Source organism: Leuciscus leuciscus, assembly GCF_965113295.1.
Source record: "Leuciscus leuciscus genome assembly, chromosome: 8".
Classification (NCBI taxonomy): Eukaryota; Metazoa; Chordata; class Actinopteri; order Cypriniformes; family Leuciscidae; genus Leuciscus; species Leuciscus leuciscus.
This window is the reverse complement of record NC_138732.1, coordinates 22517113-22539081: the sequence shown is the minus strand read 5'-3', so window position 1 is coordinate 22539081 and position 21969 is coordinate 22517113. Positions and strand designations below refer to the sequence as shown.

The 21969-nt window shown below is 36.5% G+C and overlaps 1 protein-coding gene and 1 long non-coding RNA gene across 2 annotated transcripts in view; both read right to left on the bottom strand.

Moving 5' to 3' along the window:
- Nucleotides 1–21969, bottom strand: part of LOC309504277 — a 503575-nt gene that overhangs the window by 210759 nt on the left and 270847 nt on the right. The gene's annotated exons all lie outside the window — the stretch shown is intronic.
- Nucleotides 1–21969, bottom strand: part of tsc22d3 (TSC22 domain family, member 3) — a 32289-nt gene that overhangs the window by 6783 nt on the left and 3537 nt on the right. The window lies entirely within an intron of this gene.

The following is a 21969-nucleotide window of genomic DNA, read 5'->3' as shown; positions in this document are numbered from 1 at the left end:
CACATTTACCCACCCATAGACCTTCCCCTCGAAAAACTTACGACAGAAGTGGTTGAAGGTGGACAAAAGACACGGATTAAAATATCAGGTGTAAACGGGTTTGTGTCTTCCTTGTTTGATTGTGATCAGATCCAAAACCCATCTTAATATCAGGTGTAAACGGGGCAGTTGTTGCTATCTGGAATTTCCGAGCATATCCATCTCAGATGACTCTGCAAAAACAGCAAAATTTCCATCTACAATTTTCCATAACAGTTTATGGAAGAAGTTTGTTCAGTTTAAGTTCCCTTTTGTAGGATGAACAGACGTGCTTCAACTTTAATGTATATACCATGCTCATTTCTCAGCAGACAGCTTTGTTTTGTCTGACTGTCTGAAAGGACTTATGCGTGACAAAAAAAAAAAAAAAAAAAACCAGTTATGAAGCATGCTATAGCGATTGGGTGTTTGTTTGCCTTCATAAATCATGTCGGTACAGGAGATGCACATACAATGTGTTATGTAAAACTTCATTTTCATTGCTTTAATCTAAATACATTAAACTGTCTAACTGAGCTGAGTCAAAAACGCATTACTAATTCTTACAGACGTAATTCAGGTCAGCCTGAAGGCAAGGTGTTTGTTTGTTGGCATCTATAATGTAATTTAATTTCATGTTCCAAAAGTAAAACTTTCCTTTTGAACAACGTGTGCGAATTTGTTCTGCTTGTTTTTTCCCATGTCAGGATGGCTTCCCCATGTATTGTGCTTTCACGGAAGCTCTTGACTTGACCTACTTGAGCGTTAATAGTGTTAGTGCCAGGTCCTGCTTTAACAACCAATAAGATGGCAATTTAGACCAGAAAGATACAAAACAGAACATTCGTAGAACTTTGACATTTGTAAGTGTGAGAAACGCTACCATTCAAAAGTTTAGTTTGGTAAGATAAAAAAAAAAATGTTTTGTAAGAAGTCTCTTATGTTAACCAAGGCTGCATTTATTTATTCAAAAATACAGTAAAAAATTGTAATGTTGTTAAATATTATTGCAATTTAAAATAACTGTTTTTATATTTTATTTTATTTTGTAATTTATTCCTGTGATGCAAAGCTGAATTTTCAGCATCATTACTCCAGTCACATGATCCTTCAGAAATCATTCATGATGATTTGATACACAAGAAACATTTCTAATTATTAGCAATGTTGAAACAGTGGTTTTTATTTTTGTGAAAACTTTGATTTATTGATTTTTTTAGGATTATTTGATGAATATAAGTTCAAAAGAACAGTGTTTATTTGAAATATAAATCTTTATATATATCTACGTTTGATCAATTTAATGCACCCTTGCTGAAAAAATAAATTACTTACTAACCCCAAATGTGTTTAACTGTAGTGAGGGCTTGCATCCCTGTGCAGTGCTCATGAATGCCTGTTCCTATTGACGTGATGAAATGAGGTGGAAAACAGGTTATTATATCACCCATGCAGCAACTTGTCTGCAGTGGCTGACTGAGCAATTATGATTGCTCAGACTGTCAATGGCACTATTATCTTAGTGCATGAAGGAGCTGCTTATGTAAGACTTCATTTTAACAGTTATAGAACCGCTTCGAATCATACAGCAAGTATCAGCAGATGGTTACCTTTACAGCCCAGGTGTGTCACAGATCCGACCCTCTTTGTTATCTGTCTAGACAAGACTCAGTGTGGACTAGAGCACGTATGGGTTTGATTAACTTCTCTGTTACCCAGTTTCCAATGGGCCTCATGGAAATTCTGCACAGCCTCCACTAAAGACCCAATCTGTTCATGACAGAAAGCACAGGTCCCCTGTAATACATTGAATTAGCCACTTGAGGCTGTTGTGGACATTCAGATCCCCTATTCTTGCTGGATATTTACACGCGCTTGAGAGCTGTGTCATCTCAGCAAATGCAGTCATCTGTCTTTACGCTACTAAAGAGAATCTAATGCCCTCTCCTGTTGTATGGGCTTGTATTTTCAGATTATATATAATATTAATATATATATATATATATATATATATATATATATATATATAATTATTATTATAATTATAATTATATATTTTTTATTATTTTTTAAAGCACTCTCTTATGCTCACCAAGGCTGCATTCATTTGATAAAAATACTGTTAAACCAGTAATATTGTAAAATGTTTTGTTTTTTTCTATTTTAATATAGTTTAAATTATAATTTATTTCTGGGATAACAAAGCTGATTTTTCAGCCATCATTCTAATATTATTTCTAATTAATATGTCCATTGGTGCCCAAGAACATTTCTAATTTTAATTTAAATTGTTCATGATGAGACAATGTACAGTAAAATTACTTACTGACTTTTTTAAAATCAGTTTAATGCTGACTAAAATTATTAATTTCTTTGAAAACTTTTGAAAGGAAGTGTTTGAGCGACATTTTTATTTGTTTACTATAAAAACTTAAATGCGTCTCATTCAGATACAAACATAATTTGACTCTTGAATGCACATTGCAGTCTTACTGTGCATGCAAAATGTTATGGAAATAATTGGTCTGGTGCCATTTCCAAATTACATGACAAATTACATCACTCCGACTAATACATGTAAAGCATGAAATGCAGGAATGACACATTAAGTGAGGTAGAGATAAAGCTGCAGTTTTGTCCCTTATGTCCATCTTTCTAAGAGTACTGATGGCGCCACAGAGATCGAGTGACAAATCTATGAATATCTTATAGTTGTCCCAGTAATAAGCTGGGTACACTCTTAAAAATAAAGGTTCTTTATTGGCATTTATGGATCCCTGAAGAACCTTTGACATCATTGGAACCTTTCCTTTGCATAAAAGTTTATTTATAGTGGAAAAAAAAGTTTTTCAAGTAAAGAAGAGTATTTAACACTGACTAATATTATATTCAAGAATATTGTGTTCTTTTTGCAAGATGTGAGCTCAAATCAAAGAAACCTTAAACCGAAATGCTGCTTGGCATGTTTCATACAGAGTCCAGTGGGAGAACCTTCTCTCCAACAAAAAATGGCTGTTCTGCACACTTTGTAAAATTATATCAAATCACTCTAATGTATCTGTCATAGATATTCAAGCAATAAAGGAACACTCTAATGACATAAGTGTCATCATCATCATTATACTATCATTAACATAATCATAAACATTAGTCCCTAGGTTATGTTGAATAAATAAAATCCATTCATGCATTCACAAATCAGCACAGTGAGATGTGTAAAAATGAGTAGTCTCCATCTATAAAAGTGATGATCCTACTTTCTCATATAATACAATAAGGTCAGAGAGTATCTGCCTTCTGCTCTGTACGGTATGTACCAATGATCCACGTGTTCAAGCAGCCCCTGCTGTGCAAACATGAAAAGAGATCATTCCAGATGTGTCTGTACACTCTTAATTAATAATGCATTGTTTTCTGCAGAGAACCATCAGAGCGTGTTACTCTTGCACGGCTGCTCACGGGTCATACTGATCAATGCCTCTCACTGCATGGGCCGTGATCTCCCATGGGCTCGGCGATGAGGAAGAGCACCTTCCCTCAGAAAGTGGCCTTTGCATGCCATGGCAGGCTTATGTAAGCATCTGCAGCCTGGTCATGAAGTCATTGCCAATGCAGCAGTTCCTCTACAGCAGTGAAATCATCAAAAATGCATTAGGGCTGTTGTATATGTTCCATCAACTTTTCAGAGTTAGCACGTATTCCAATAATAACCAATATTGTACAATAACCAAGTCATTCTAAACACGTACAGTCTACTTGACAAGTTTGATTTAGATTTTCTTGGTGTATGATTTCAAGTGATATTCTAAAGTTACACACACAAAAATAGATTTCTTTATATATAGCCTACAGTATATATATATATATATATATATATATCATAAATTGTATCATAGTATTCAATATTGATAATAATCAGAAATGTTTCTTGAGCAATAAATCAGATTTCTGAAGGATCATGTGACACTGAAGACTTGAGTAATTATGCTGTAAATTCAGTGTTGCCATCACAGGAATAAATTATATTAAAAAAATAAATATTAAAATAGAATATGAATTCAAAAAGTTCTGTTAAATTGTAATAATATTTCAAAATATTATTGTTTTTACTGTATTTCTCATCAAAGAAATGCAGCCTTGGTGAGCATAAGAGAAACAATTCAAAAACATTTGACTGTTTTATATATAATTTTATCTTATTTATTATATGAAATAATATATCAGATTTAATAAACTGAACTAAAAAATATTTTTTTTTCTTGTGACTGGGGAGGGGATATCAGCTGAAAGTTTCATTACACTTAGCCTGAAGGGAGTCTGTGGGTAGCCAGTGACTTCCCTGCCTGCAAAGTGGCAGCAATGCTAGCGAAGCCCCAGTGTTCTGGCCTCGGAAGATAAGTGGACATGCCAGGAGAAGGGTGAAGCATAAGGCTTCTGATGTCAGAGCGCGGTCATTACATCCGCTTTAACGTAGATCCGCTGGCATCAACACAATGTGCAAAGCCTGGCGGTGTGCCTCCTGCTAAATCCATTCATTAGTGTGTCTCATCTCAACTGAAAACAAAACGTGTGTGTGTGGAGCGGTACTAATTTATTTGATCAGGTACGGTTCAGTGTCTGTTGGCTGGGGATCTGCCTGTTTTTATTCTGCGCGACCAATGAGGCTTGAAAACGAAAGTAAATCAATTTAAAACATAATTGTGTTAATCAGTGCAATAAAATGCCGCCATAAATCACCCAAAAAGCGACTGTATTCATTAAGTGAATCCTGAGAATAATCCTTCATTATTTACTTATAGAGAGAAAACATTTTTTGCTTTACTTTCTTGCATTGTATAATCTGCACTGAAAGAATTTGTCCTCTAAATCATATGTTGTCATCGGATAGTTTCCAAAGACAACACAGACAAAATGCCTTTGACACAATTGAACCATAAACCTTAAGGCAAACACTGATGTCTAAATAACTAAGGAACACGAGCAAAGGTTAAAAGATACCGTGTTATCTTGTATGCATGTTGACATCACAGCGCACATTTAAAGATATACACAAACAGACAAGAACAAATCCTGTACCTCTAAGTCTATACCAGGCCGGATGAGATCCATGTGTTGGCTGAAGTCTGCTGGCAGCCGGGCAAGGACGATTTACAACACCTTAAACTCTCTACCCCAAACTCATTCCTCTCTCTTTGTCATGAATGGATCCTAGCTAAAAAAGGAATTTCCCAGAAACGTGGTAACCTCACTCACCCTGAGCCATAACTGAAATATAACCGCCTCTGCCTGAGTACAGGTGTTTGTGTGCGTATTTCCAGTTATGTGCATTCAAGCAATTACCTCTGCAGAATGAAAATGTGTTATCTTGAGGCTTTGTACATTCTTAATCTCCTTTCACACAAAAGGATTAAATGTATGACCTGAAAGATGATACATATGTGCAGGTAGCAAAGGCAGTGACATAAAAGCTGAGATCAAAGTCAACCAACCGGACAGAAACACGTAGTTCAACTGAACGATGCAGAGATGCTGTTTTCTGATGTGCAGTGTTTTTACACGTAGCCAGCTTTTGAGCCAATTAGCTGTCAGCATATATCTCCAAACAATCTAGAAGCCTAGTCAGACTTTAGAAAGTTTTCCAAAAAATGGTGATATGCTGGCATGCAGCTATTTTGCAGAAACGAGCAATGTTCGGATGAGTCAGGGAAGGTGGAGACCATATGCTGCCCAACAGCATGAACTACAATGGGTTCGCGTACTGGCCTCAGATGATCTCTGATTATCTAACGTACATCATGGGGGGTATTGGTTGGGAATGAATTATGCAAATCAGATAATATCACACGCACACACTCTAATTAGTGCCGAATGCAGTTTGCATGCCTCAATTTCCAATCTCGCGCACTAAAACGATCTGCCGTACTTTATTGTGACTGTACAGCAGTGTGCTTGACTAAACTGGATTGCAGTGAACAACACACCGATTTTTCCACTGAAACGCTGTGTGCAAAAGTGGCGCAACAGTTGATTTGCTCCATAATTTGAGAACCTTTGTGTGCCAACAGTGCGTGTTGAAAGACAACTGCTTCTCTCTACTCTGCAAACTTAATATACTGAGACTGAAACAGATCAATGCCATCAAGAATGTGTCTTTCGAGACATTGTTTGCAGTTCTTAGTCACTGTAAAAACAAGCCAGTTAGTAGAAAGCCAGTTTCAATCTAATGCAAATACAAAGGGCGCAAGCAAGTTCAGTGTATTTGCACACAAAGAGTTTATCTTCACTTTCTTTCTCTCTCGGTCACTGTTCATGATTATTCCAATTTTTGTTTAAAAAAATCTAATATATTATTAGTATTTTCCATAAAAAGGACTTGATAGGATTTCTTAGCTCAAATATATGGCAACACAGCTAAAGATCAAAAGCAGTGAAAGAAGTCCTGTTCATGTCACTATACTATAAAAGCTTCCCATGTTTATAGAAACAGTTATCTCTGTATGGCCCTTATTCATATTTAAAATACCACTTACTTTTATTTTCAGATACGCAGGCACACAGACGTGGTTTTACATAACAGTGAACTTAAGTCAACTGCCACACCCAGAGCAATGCAGAAGTGCAGAAAGCCATTTCGAAACAACAGATTTGTTCTGTTTCAGGTTTTTATATATCTATCTATATATATAGTATTAAACCTGTTTTAACATTGACTCAACCATCAACATTTTTTTTTTTTTCTCAGTGCGTAGTCTCAACATAAAATCTGACTTGACCCCATTTACTTCCTTGATGCATGTTCCTGGTGATGTTGTGAATGATTCATCCATGCACGGGATGCTTCATAAAATATTCCTTGTAATTCATTAATCAAAATAAAATATCCTGCTTCATCTCTGATACAACTTTCTATTTCTGCTGATTACACTAGCCTGTAAGAGGACATAGTGATGGGAAAATATGAGTTGGGTAGAAAAATTATATTCAAAGTCGGCATGAAATCAAAATTGACCCTATTTATTTTGTTAGTGCACATTACTAGTCTTGTAGTAAACAATGTACTTCCCCTCTGGAATGGCCTTCCTTCTCTGATGACGTCATTTTGACCGCTAGGGTAGAACATCCTCAGTCTGCTGCGAGCTTTGACAACGACCTGAATGAAATGCCCACTTTTACATTTTCAGTGGGAAAAACAAGTCACTATTTGTCTTATTCCATTTTCAGTTTCAATCAGAAAATAGGTGACTGAAGTAAAATCGGTCGCAGCTTCCGATTCAGGGTGACTTTAAACACTTTTATGTTCAACTTTAGTGTCCTCCTGAATTCAAAATTGATCAAAATTCATTTGCTCGCAATATTTTTTTTGTTCTCATTGAAAACTATTGCGTCTCTCGCAAAAGCATTGCATTCCCAGAAACAGCACTTAAACCTCATATGATTTCCATCACCAGTTTCTCCGGGAAACGCAAAACTTTTGTGAGCCAATGCAAATTTACTCAAAGGAGTGCAAATGTTTTGTAAGCGAATGTATAATTATCCCTTCCATCTCATTTTCCCCCCATCACCATGTCTCTTTAAGGGCTCTGTATTTAGACAATGTGGGCTATTGGATAATTTAGGCAAGGGGTATTCAATTAAAGTTCCAAGAGGTCTGGGCCCGTATTCATAAAGATTCTAAGAATCCTCTAAGAAAACTCTTAATTTAGCTTAAAAACTTTTACGTAGGAGTCTTAGCTTAAAAGCGATTCGGGACCGATCTGAGAGCAACTCTGAGTAAGGAAAAGACAAAAACTTTCATCTTAGTAAGGAGGCGGGGTTGACCCCGTTGCTATGTATGACACAATCTTTTGAAGACTGTGATTGGTTGGTTGTCCAAGAAGGGAAAAAAAAGTGATTTTAAGTATAGGGTCTATTCTAAGCCTTCACCTTGAAATTACATGCGTCATTTTTCCTATTTGACCGTTCTCACACACACACACACACACACACACACACATTATATATGTGTATATAAATCCTTTTTTTTTATTTACCATGCTGTTAATTTCCTATAAGGTATTTGCTTGGCTTAGAATGATAAAAATTGTTCCACTCTTTCCAATTACACTGATTGCTGGCATGTCTATTTAAGTGGTGGTTTGAATGTTGGTTTTAATGTATCAAACATGGAATTTTCCCAGTTGTCAAATATCGTAATGTAGTGATTACTTTCATTTCTGGCGCTATGGCATTTCTGTGCTGTGTCGGAGATGTTAGCGTGTCTCTAATAAGATCAGTCACAAACATGATCCCTGCACGATCTAATCTATAGCGTCTTATTAACTCACTGTTATTCACTGTCTGCAACACATTTCTTCTCCCTCTTCGTCTTTCTGCCATTTTCTCCTCTGCTAAAGAAACTCTTAAGCCTCTTAAAAGTCCTCGTCCGTGCTCCTAACAATTTTGACCTTAAGAGCTCTTTTAAGAGTTAAGATGCTTTCTGAATTACTTTTTTCTTTACTAGGATTTTTTCTTTAATTTCAAGAGAAAACGCCCACATTTCTAAGAATTTTCTTAGAATTTTGTCACTAGGAGCTACTCTTTGCATTAAGATTCTTTATGAATACGGGCCCTGGTCTCTATATTTCCTTCCCAGCGGAGGTCTGGATAATACTTTTTTGGAACAGTAATACATTTCCATTGAGGCAGCCGTAGTACTTTGTAAAATAAAACTAAACAATCAAAATAGTCATCAAAGATAAGAATCTTGGGCCCAGAGAGCCAAAACAGTGATGTCTAAGAATTTGTACCAAAAATGTACCCAAAAAAGTTAATATTTATCCTAAATATGAATATAAAAATGTTAGATCAGATGGTTTAACAGGCTATTTGTTTATTTTTTTTATTTTTTAATTTTTTTAACATTAGACACCTTTGTGTATGGCACATAAGGCCTTGGGACTGAGAAAACATACGGGGTTTCAGGTTTACCTCTCAAGAAAAGTAGGGACCATTTTTTATATTTTGCTTAAAGCAAACAATGTACATAATCTAATAATAAAAAAAATGGTGTAACAAGCCGGATGATCAGGAGCACGGTCCGCTCCGCTATTTGAATAACACTGATTTAGGCTTTCAAGGGGGAAAAAAATTCCCTTTGAATATTGTTTCACTGGAAATATATAATATTATGGTTATAAATTGAATTGTGATCAATAATTTATTGTGACTTTTAAAGTTCAATCCTAGTAACATTTTCATGGAGTAATTTGGTATTCGTCTCACAATGCACACAATGACACTTCCACCAGTTCTCGAAAACACATCTGGAGTGCTCAAGGACTGGAATTATAGCTGTAAAATGACAGAATCTCTGCTCAAATTGCAGACTGCAATATAGCTGCCATTTCATAAATGTGCTCCAACACCTTCATTTGCCCTAAAAGCATTCCTTTTGTTTCGGAGTTGCACAATCTGCGCCATATTGTGAAGGTCAAGCTCTTCAGCAATTGTCTACATACTAAGCTCATCCCGTCTGCATGTTTGCATATGCCCTTCCCTGCTTCAAGCTTTGCATGTCTGCAAGTGTTTGTCTGTTGTCTGGCTCAGACACTATTTCTGGCATGAGCAATGGTGTTATGTTTGCTGTGACATTGACATTACCTGTAGGATCATAACAAGGTGAGTCACTTCTATGTTGATCCTTTTGCCCTGTTGTTCGTTATGAACTGCTCTGACCAATGTGCCATCGCATTCTTTATTGCTAGAAGGAACTCTCTTCACCGTCTTCACTGCACCTTAGAAAACATTAATATCCCTTCTTCTGGCTGTGGACAGACTCACTTCAAACGGCCCTGTGACATACACATGGTAAGCAGCGTGTTCTCAGAAGCCCTGCCCAAGTACACAGACCACGGGAAGAGACTCTGCATGACCCTCACATGAGGACAAGAAGGAAGCTGGTTGACATGGGCTCTATTATTAGACACTTCGTGATAGACACTGGCATGGAAGTTGTGGTTTTTGTCGTACAAGACCCTGACTACCCTTTGCTCATATGAGAACGAAGTGGATGGACTTCGGATGAAGCGCCTACAGTGGTTACATATCTTGCAGTTTCCCACATTCAAAGCCAACGTGAAATCAAAAGTGACCCTATTTACTCTTATAATAGACATTCATTGATGGTTCATTGGTGCTTGTCATTCCAAGAAAAATACAATTTTGTTAAATTATAATAACTTGGTCTTCCTCTTTAGCGTCTTTACTTTTTATTGATGTCACTTAAGAAAAGACACCACAGGCAAAACCGCTGTTTTTCATGTTTTTCATGAAGAAGAATATGGGCAACCAAACAGGCCTAAGGCCCCATTGACTTCCTTAATATAGAAAAAAAACAAAAAAACTATGGAAGTCAATGGGGTCCATCAACTGTTTGGTTACCGACATTCTTTAAAATATCCTCTTTTGTGTTCAGCATAAGAAAAGAAATTCATACAGGAACAACTTGAGGGTGAGTAAATGACTTTGAGATTATACTATAGATTTTATTACACTTCATCCAGTTGCGTATGTTTCAATTACAGGCTGTTTTCTTAAAAGTAGTTGTTGTTGTTTTTTTTCACTAAGACAAAAATACATTGATCGGTATTTCTTCATTCTGATATGTAACACTCTTTTCAACCTCCTTATCAAATACAAGGTCTTATTCTAGATTTTGTTCTTATTAAATATCCTGTTTCCCTTGGAAATGTCACATTAAGGAAGTAAAACAGGTTATTCATTGGCTAAATGTTCTTTATTTTGCCATTGTTGTTGTTAATATTCTTTGATTTGGTGATATCATAATTAATCCTAAGAAGCTTGCCATGGTTTGAAGTGAGCTTGGCGCAGATATAGTTCTCTTCTGATTCGTGCCATTATATCATTTGTCAAGATCTAAACGGACACGTGATGTAATGCCGTGTAAAGTTTATCTGGGGGATGTCCTGTGTCTCTTTTAGATCTGGATGACTGTGAGAAAGAAAGACATAGAGTACATACTGAAACAGGGAAATAAAAAAAAAATGAGGAAGAGAAAGAACTGGGGTGGGAGGGCTTTCACAGCTGTTGTTCTGCTGTGTTTCCTCTGATAGTGGACTTGGCTGTACTCCCAGTTCTTTAGGTAAACGACTCACAACACAATTACCTCCAACGCCTTTTTATGAAAAGACAAGGTGGAAGTATGCAAAACAACACACATTATGGATTCCCACCAATATTTCTTAATTTTCTCTTAAATATATATGCATAGTTGGGTTGTTTTGCTTGAATATTTTGAATATTTTAGGAATAAAGCATGTTAAACCATATTATTGTGAAAAATACTTTAGAGATATCCTCTTATAAAACTGTTGCTAATCACACAAAATGCTGACAATGCTGACATTAGCTTCTTATATCTAGATCAGCTTATGGCACATGCACACTTTAATTCTTTAATCTGTTCACAAGTGACCCTTTGCGAGTTGCACTTGGTCGGTACATTGGAGGGACGGAACTTATTCTAGAATACTAATTGAGGAGAACAAAGATCCCAATGGGCCCTCAACCATGATTCTCCAGGTGACCATGGCAACACTGAAAACCTGACAGATAACGTCTTCTTGAATTTCAATGTGCATCGAATGTCTTTTATATACATTTTACCAGTAACACTAAAGAATTGTGTAATGTTGAAGCTGAAAATCCATCAACTTTCAACTGCATATTGTAATTGATACTGCTCTGGACAACAAGGAAGTAACAGAATTTGGTAATAATAAAAATAATAGTAATGCATATTATTAAAAGCACTGTTGTGTTAACAATCAATTTAACATGCCAAGACATTTGGCTCATACAAGTTCAGTCTTTTACCCTCAGGTGTGGTCTGTGAGACAGGTCTAGTAATGTATCTGTATCAAGTTAACACCTAAAATAAAGGTGTGTTTCATCTACAGCACAAACTTTCCATGGAAGCAGATGTTCTGTCAGTCTTTCATACTTTTTTAACCGCTATGAGTATATCTTGAAAATCATAATTTCTTTGTGCAACTTTACAATAATTTCTGTGTGTCCAGGCTGTACTTGTATGGCATCGTATCATTATAGAATAAATATTTGTTTTGGATGAAAAGATAAATGTCTTGTTGATCCAAAATTCATCCAAAACTTTGGACTGATGTTGAAGTACATTCACCTATAGAAATCCAATGTAAAGCTTCTTTCTCAAATGATTAAATGACAACTAATTATTCCTTTGTGACTTTGTATGTATTACTTTGTATGCAAATCAGCATGTTTGAATGATTTCTGAAGGATTGTGTGACACTGAAGACTGGAGTAATGGCTACTGATCAAATATATTGTTAAATTGTAATAGTATTTCACAATACAAAAATTTTACAAATGATAACGACAAATATGATTAAATGATGGATAACATCATATCTATAAGAAAAAAAGAAAAGAAAAGTGTTTGCAAAGTCAAGATGTTCTTGTCCGTTAACATTGTCAGGGTCTGAATTGGTTTGAAATTGACGCCATCCTTATTCATTATTACAGATAATAGTAGAGCTTGCGGTAATGAAGGGGTGTGGCATTTCCAGAGCGCTGCCAATTACAACGCACTGGGACAGCTAACCAATCACTGTACATTTCGGAAGGAGGGGCTTCATTGAAAATGACATGTTCAGCCAGACTGTGGAGAGAGGAGCTGTAATAATTTAAAATATGTGAAAAAATAATGTTTTTTTTTTAACAATAGGGCATGAAAACATATTCTAGTACACCACAAAAACAAAATCAAGACTTTGTAAAAAGGGCATAATAGGACCCCTTTAAAGTATACATAAAGTATATCATGTGTGTTCCCATTAAACCTACAGTATGACCTTGGTGTTAAGTATATGTCACACTCTACTTTCTGAGATCCAGGAAATCAAAAGAGGAACCTCTATACATATTTATATAAGGTACAGTTATATGGAGGAACATACATTTCCTAGTGAGGAACTGATTTGATGGTTATATTTAACTTAGAACACCAGAGAGTTTGGGATAATGTCAGATAAGTCAAAGTCAAAGGTTCACTCTGAAAAAAAAAAAGAAGAAAACATCCCTGTAAATTTTCTATGCACGGCTCGTCTCAGATGCTGTCTCTGGTTAATACGTTCTATGAAGACTAGAACGTTCTTTGCTCTTTCTTATCGGACATAAGAGCTGCCCAGTTCTCGGACAAATGACACATCATGAATTGCAGGCCCTGGGAGATTGCAAAGTTGGGCCACAGCTCTGTATTTTAAGTCCAAAAAGAACCCAATTGCCCCTTTGGACAAGGCTGAGAGCAGCATGTTTCACATTCCATATCCCAGTGTCTTAGATTTCTTGGCAGAACTTTGTTCATAAGTTATATCCGACTGTCCCAGAGTTCACTTCACTGTTTACTCATTTGTCTATTTGTATTTGCTTGCATGACCAACCCATCATGATGATCCATTCCATGACATGTCAGTGGAAAGAATGCTGATGCAAACGTGGTTAGTGGCACTAGTAATTAGCACAACACAAGCCGGCAGCAGCGTGAAAATAAACTACATGATAACACTAGTCATGCACATTGAACATGGAAGATACTGTAAATAACTGAAAGAAGTCACGGCTTACAAAGCGCATCTTGACCGTGGGTTTGCCTCTTCGGTGCCACTTTTTAACTTCTCTGACTTAATGGGAAAGTTTACCCAAAATGAAAATTATGGAACATGAAATATGATTTTCTTAAAAGAATCCCGGAAGCTCTTCTACATTTAATGAAAGTAAATTAAAAATTGGGCTGTCAAGATTCAAGTTTACTCGCTGTTAGACACTGCTAAAACTAAACAGATGTCAAAATGTCCAATAAAAGTGATCATTCAAGTCATTCTTCAGTCGTTCTTCAAATAATTGGCTGAGTTAATTCACAAAAGCAACCTGGCTTTTGTGAATTAACTCAGCCAATTATTTGAAGAAATCTGACACAAAAGAATGTTTACTAACCGTATCGTTACTTCTCTTTCAGGCTGTTCCACATATTAACATAACTTAACTTTCATTTTTGGGTGAATGTTCCCTTTAAGCAACCTTTCTACAGATCAGACTGCACAAAAAAGATGAGGAGTAATTAAAATCACCTATTTTTGCTATTGCTGGATTGCACAACCTCATCCCGGTTTACAGGAAACCCAAGACTGAACTTGGTTATCATTTATCACATTGACTCTTGGAGTCACTAAGAATTAAAGACAGAGCAGTCTACTGGCATGGACATGTTATGGAAAGATACTTGGCAAAAATAGCTTTGCAAAGGATTTCCAGTATGCCCCCAAACGTTTCCGATAAAAGCAAAGGAAGGGTACTTAAGAACTACATTCGATTACTCATGCAAACAAGTCAATTCCACTGAAAAAGCAAGATTGATGAATCAGTGTCATTGACTCTTTATTCTTCTCTTCTTGTCTTTGAGAATTGACATCAACAAACCGTAAACCTACGTAAATAAAGCTTGTAAGTAATGTCTGTTTAGATTTAGCAGTGTCTAAGTTAGTCAGCATCTCTTCACATAAGAGCTTTGTGTCTATGAGAAGACACAGTGCCTTTCCTTCATCAAGCCTGACATTTATAATGAATTACATGCTTATGGGAAGAAATGCTTTTGAGTTGTTGCAACAAAACTGCTCCATGTATGTTATCGATCAAAATGAATGCGAGTGGCATCCATACCATAACCACACTTTTGATTGAGTACATCAAGATAAACTCAGTTCTATTCATATATGAACACTGTGCATAATATGCATTAGACAAGCTTGTTTAAGTTGTGTTGGATGACTCAAAGTTCCCAACATGATACTGCAATATCTTATTCTTAACCAAAGTGGACAGGCAAATGCAAGTTTGGCAACTTTACGCCACAAAACAATCTCAGCTTTTATTGCCTAAAATATGGTTTTAGTTCTGTCGCATGAGACTTGTGTTTTGAGAAACCAAGCTCCTTTAAATAGCCAAGTCAAGTCAAAAAAAAAAAAAAAACGGAGAGTTGTTTACTGTGAAAGGGCTGTTTTGGACTGAAAATTGTTCACTGCGTAGCCACACGCACACAGATTTTTCTGCAAATTGCTGTGCACATGCCCAACACGCCAGTGAAGAGACGATTTGTCGCTGGTTTGTAACATGTGATCTGTAAATACCGGGCAAAGTCCATAGGTAGAGCTATGACATCCTGCTTGGATGCTGCACAGCAACCCTGTGGAGAAGCTTCACACGGGACTGCAGCCAAACAGGGATGAGCTCTAATAGCAAGCGGATTCATTCACTCTATGTGTTTTAGAGGACACAATGTTCCAGGCCAGTCAAGACAAACCTGACCCATGGCTTGTCGTGGTTAAGTGTTCAGACTAGCACAGTGGAAAAACACTTTCCTTAGAGGTCTGTTCTCTCCACAGCAGAACCATTCAGTGTTCTTGACTATACAACATCAAGTGAAAATAGCTGTGATGTATCTTGTACCTAAAAAAAAAAAACGTTTTGTCAGGTACGGTATCCTAAAAATGTGTTTGGTAACATCTAAGTAAATTAGTTTTATTTAAGACAAAAATATTGTTTAAAATGATTGAATCGACCGGAATAAATTAGATTGCACCAACAAATCTATGTGCCAGATAAAGTATAGATATTTAAATTTTCACTTTACTAACTTTTTATTATCAATGTGCAATGTACCCCATTGACTTCCATAGTATTTATTTTTTTCCTACTATGGAAGTCAATGGGGTACATTGCAAATTGATTATAAAAAGTTAGTAAAGTGCAAATTTAAATATCTATACTTTATCTGGCACATAGATTTGTTGGTGCAATCTAATTTATTCCGGTCGATTCAATCATTTTAAACAATATTTTTGTCTTAAATAAAACAAATTTACTTAGATTTTACCAGATGTCTGTCAAATTTACTTAGATGTCTGGTTACCGACATTCTTCAAAATATCTTCCTTTGTGTTCAGCAGAAGAAATAAATTCATACAGGTTTGAAACAACTTGAGGGTGAGTAAATAATGACAGAATCTTCAATTTGAAGTGAACTATTCCTCTAACTCAAGCCAGTTATACATCTTTGTACCCAACAATGGGTGAGTAATTCACCCTATTATTTTATGTTCCTTTATAAAAACCTATATTACAAAAGATAATGTTGATGAATATGTTTTCAGTGCATTTCAACATGTTTTCTGCTGAGTTCAGCTCATGTGTGGAAAAAAATAGGCACCGAAACTCTATACCTTTTGCTACGTTCCTCATACGGGCGGGCGGGCGGGCAGTGTGAGTACTCAAATCTGTTAATATGGGTGCTTAAATAATTGCACACTGCTTTTCGTGCGAAGTGAGAAAGGCCTAAGTCATGCACAGATTCTGCTCAGCCCACGTGGGCTCCCAGACGCTGATATAACAAGGGCAAGCGTTACAGAGGACAGACTACTGTTGACAAGTTCTGTCATTATCTCAATGGACGTCATTGCCAGGGTGTGAGCAGACAAGACAATAAAGGGCAAGCAATTTTTGCAGGGCTCACCTTTGTATCATCATATAAACAACTCATGCTGATGCTTTCCACAACTTTGCATTCTCATAAATAAACGAGGCAACAACAACAAAAAATCATCAAAAATCATTTTTCTCATGTTGGAAGTAGTGGAAGTTATTTCACTCCAAGAGAGTTACCATGCATCAAAGCCTTTTGAGGACATGAAAACAAACGCCTTTAATAAAAGCGACTCTGGCCACTGATCTTTTCAGAGTTTGTGCGATCATTGATTTTTTGCCAATAAATGTAATTTTTTCACATTCAATTCTGAATGTGGCACAATATCACATGAAAAAAAAAAGTCCTTTCACTTTCGACTGCAGTGAAGGTGCTGTGTACAGTACATTTCAATTAAACTGGCCTTGGGGGAAATTAAGGATACAGTCCCGTATGTCTGCGATCAAACTGCTATTATGTCTCAACACGATCAAACCTCTGCTTTACCCTGAGGTAAACACAACTGAAGCCAACCAGAAGAGTGTTTTAACAAGTCAACAAACCATGAACCCAGGAGGCTATTTCACAAGCCACCGGGGCAATTTTATTTCACAAGCAACTGATCTGACCTCTTCACTAATACTGTGGTAATATATTTATGTTGAAGGCCAGCCACAATCAACAACATTAGGTTACCTCCCAGCGGAAACCTTGTGCCACTGAAAAACTGGCTTTAAAGGGACAGTTCAACATGACAATGATATCATTATTTACTCACCCTTCTGTCATTCCATTTTTGGGGGATCAAAAGTACCATAAAATGTGTAATATTGTGAAATATTATTGCAATTTAAAGGAACTGTTTTCTATTTTAATGCATTTTAAAATGTTATTTATTCCTGTCATGCAAAGTTGAATTTTCAGCATCATTACTGTAGTCTTCAGTGTCATATGATCCTTCAGAAATTATTCTAATATGATGATGAAACATTTCTTATTTTATTAATTACCGGTATAATTATTCAAAACAGTTATACTGCTTAATATTTGTATAAAAATCATGGTATTTTTTCCATTCTTTGATAAGTAGAAAGTATGCCTGTTAATGTATTTAAAAAAAAAGTATCTTACTGACCCTGAACTTAAAATATGTTGGTGTAAGGAACAGACCCAAATTAAAGTCATTATTCACTGAAAATATTGTAGCTCTCTTAGTGTTAATAAGATAAATAAAATGTGCAGATTCAAGAATTAATCATTCTCTTGTTGACAGCTCAATGTAAATTAAGTTTATCATTGAATAACACATTTTCTTATATAGCTTCAAAAGACTTGCAATACAGCACATGAGTCAAATTGACCACTTTTATGGAACTTGTAAGCCTTCATTTTGCAATTAATTTACAAATGCCACCATGACAGTGTATCACTCACAGTAAGCCTTATTAGACAATATTAATATCACATGATTATCAGTGACATTATTTGGCCCGTTAGATTATAAAACAGCACAATGTCTCTTTATTAGCCTGTGTAAACATTTAGTCCATTGTCCCAGGTCATGGACTCTGAGGCACTCCAGTGCCCTCAATAATATGTTTGTGTTTTGGCTATAGCATGGCCGCTCTGGATGAGTGAATGCCAGTGCTGGGTGGGCTTGCAGACAGTGCCTGTCAGTACCCTGAACCCTCCTTCTGGGAACAGGAGCACCTTATACCAGACAACAAAGCCTGGGCTGGCCCCGAGCCTCTGGCTCACTGTCAACTCTCCACCGGCCCAGTCACAACAATGCTGCTATTCAGTCAGCCAATTAAATGGATATTATACACCTCTGTGCGTGTTTGTCTGACTATGACAAGTAAATTACTGAACAAGCCTCTGCCATGAAGACAATTGACCTGTTAAGCCGCTATGAAACTTGATCCACCTGTTGCATTTTATTACAGCACTCCATCTACTGTCTGCAAGCCATTTTACAAACAACTTGTGTTGGGGATAGCACTCGCTACATTCAGAACTGCGTGTGAACTCATATTCAGAATCATCAATGCAAATGACTTGTTCTCACAGCACGAGCTCAATGGAGGTTTAATTTTCAGACCAGCTGCACGACTGAATGCATCGCATGTGTTACATCAAAAGACTGCATCTCGTTCAAATAATTAACTTCGACATAATCAGTTCATTAGGTTTTATATTTATGAAGGGAGAAACTGATGGCACGTGATCTAAGGCGGGTGGAATGTATGTATTGCTTTTCTCCATTGACTTCTTTTTAGTATGTGGGTTTATATTTAAAAATGCATTAACACTTAAATGCATGAATATTCTCTCTCTGTCTCAGTGGTCATCACCATACTGTTGGATGGAGAACAAAACACACATCGGTATTTATGTATTTGTTATTAACAAATACAACAGTTGCATCTATGTTGCATAATTCAACAGATGTCAGAAGAATGCAGCCTTTTTTGAGGAAACAGCTGATCGCGAGCAGCTAATTTGCGGCACGAATTAACTCACTCACTCACGTTCATATCTAAAGTGAAGTCATCGTCTCCCCTAGAATCAGGTAGTTTAATCTCAGGTTCGATTCTGCAGCCTGCTCCCCAGTCAACACATGATAGCTTTCACATTACCAATTTTATTCATGCAAATCAGTGTTTCGTAAAGGCTGAATTCGACATAGCATACAACTCCTATTTTTCCCCTATCATTCAGAAAAGCAGGAATGGCAGGAAAAGTAAGCTATGCTATTTCGAATTCAGCCAACCTGTCTAGACTGCACATCCTAGTGCTGTTAGCCTGTATATGAGTACTAATTAAAAGTTATATCACAGCTTTGCAGTCCGTGGGTAATGTTCCACATTGTCTCTGATTGTTCGCTTTTCATGGTTTGGAAATCTGATCAAATCGGCGTTTAAATGATTGCTATTCTTTTGAAACAGAAGTCTTATGAAATGGTTCCTGGTCCTGTTGACACAGCTGGGAGTGGTCAGCATGTCTTCAGAATGTGGTGTAATGTATGTCTAAGCTGATCTTCTATATAACGATGACCATGTGAAATAAATAGGCCATTGAGGCCACAGAGACTCAGGGATGGGTGGAAATAATACTCAGAGGTTCCAGGCCTGGGGTTTCTCAAAGCCTTGATTTCTTCACGCTTATAGTGCAGAATCAGGCTGACGTTCTCAAAACAACTTTAAAAGAAAGACCGCTCAGCCAAAACCACCGTAACCCTCATGACCCCAGGACTTTTATGTAACAGTCTGCTGCGTGTTCCCTTCCAGATAATATCCTGCAGGCTTTAGGAGGATCTCTCGGAAAAAAGTTTCATCTTTTGCTATGTTTTTGTCCTCTGCTGTAGACTTGGCAGTGTACAGACGTTCATTGTTATTAAAGAGTATTTTTTGGCATATCAGAACTACTTGCGTATATTGATAGGGTTTTCTCAAGTCTCTGCTTCAACAGATCCTCAGCATCTTGAGAAAGAACAAAAAGCTTGAGCTCTCATGTGGCGAACATTAGCTCTCTTTCCTCATGTGATGTGCTGGATGCCTTTTATTAGTAGTGGCTCCGTTTCATGCTGGCTGTGGAGACATACGCGTGACTTTGCATGTGTGAGTGTGCACATCTGATCCATATGTGCATACATTGTAAAAACTTATCAAAGCTTATATTTCTCAGGTTTTGAAGTAATTAAACTCACAGCTGTTAGTAGACAGACGCGGGTAATTCACGCACGCATCTCTCATCATCTCTCTCTCTGTCTTTTTCTCTTGATAATAAATTCAAATAATATTAATATAATATATATTATAAATATTGATTTGATTTTACCTACATTTAAACATATGCATTAAGTTGAACTAAAATTGATTAAGTTCAATGTAATGCATTTGTTTAAATGTAGGTAAAATCAATTGAATGCAACCACTTATGATACATTTTTTTATTAAATTCAACGATAATTTTTTTTCAGTGTACCATGGACTCGCTTTCTCGTTTCATACAAACGCAGCTGCTGTCATTTTGCGACGATTGTTTTGAACGCTATAATGGATAATAAGATTAAAAAAACAGATACAATTTTAAACCAGTTTCATCTCAAATCCATATCTCTTATCCACATAATTATTTATGTCGTGAAATACCGTGTAATAAGTGGTATGACTGTACCGTATCCCTTAAATGTCTGTCTACATTGAACTTGCCGCTTGCTAGCAATTGCTCTCATGAGCTTTGCAATAAAATATTTAGACTCAAAGATCAATATTTCATGTCTAATTATTTACTTATGTGCAAGTAGCCGTGTAATAAGCAGGATAATGTACATCCAGCCGGTTGTTATTGCAGAATAAACTTCTTCAGGCTGATGCAAGATCACTCTGTCAGGGTTTATTCTGTGATAACAAGCGGCTGGATGTACATTACCCCTTACATAAACCCTTTAGATCCTTAAGGTAGCCTAACAATTGCACCATTTCACTTTTTACAGTATTTGAACGGTCACACTTTAGATTAGAGTCGAATTCTCACTATTAACTATTAACTATTACTTTTGCCTCAATAAACTCCTAATTACTGCTTATTAATAGTTAGTAGGGTAGTTATTAAGTTTAGGTATTGGGTAAGATTAAGGGAAATTAAATATAGTCATGCAGAACAAGACATTAAAATGTGCTTTATAAGTAATAATAATCAGGAAATATCCTAGTAATATGCATGCTAATAAGCAACTAGTTACAGTAATAGTGAGAATCGGACCCTAAACTAAACTGTTTAAAATGTTATTGTAGAATTGTTTACTTTTAATGTAGAGTTTTAAAGAAGCAGCCAAAAATTCTCACTTAGGATGGAGGCCTGAGAACAAGCAGTTCTGACTTTTGTTTGTCAATCAAACTGTTTGGTCAGAGATTTAGGGGTCAGTCTGGGCAAGGCTAAGGGTTCAGATGTAATCTCACACATGGGCATCGACCATGAAGGGTGGCACAGTGTTGTCTTTTCAACATGTTTTGGAAGGCGTAGACGGCATTTAGCAAGCTTGTGCATACTCTGCATTTGAACATGGATTTGGGGTGTGATTTTAGGTGAAGGGCCTTATTCTCAATTATCTTTAAACATATGTTTTTTTGTCTATGTTCCACTGGCTCTTTCCATATGTTCTTTGAGGTTTGTGTTGTATTGGACCGGCTCCTGCATGGCACTGTGTGCTTCTCTCCCTGCTGGACAGATATTTTGTTTTGTAGTAACTGTGGGCATCATATGACATTCGGTCATCTGCGGTATATTATCTTATCATAAAACTCTCATTAAGATAGGTGGATCTAAGATAGGGATATCAGGTTCTGAAGAATAAATATATTCTATAAATATTCATATTTATTGCACTATATTTA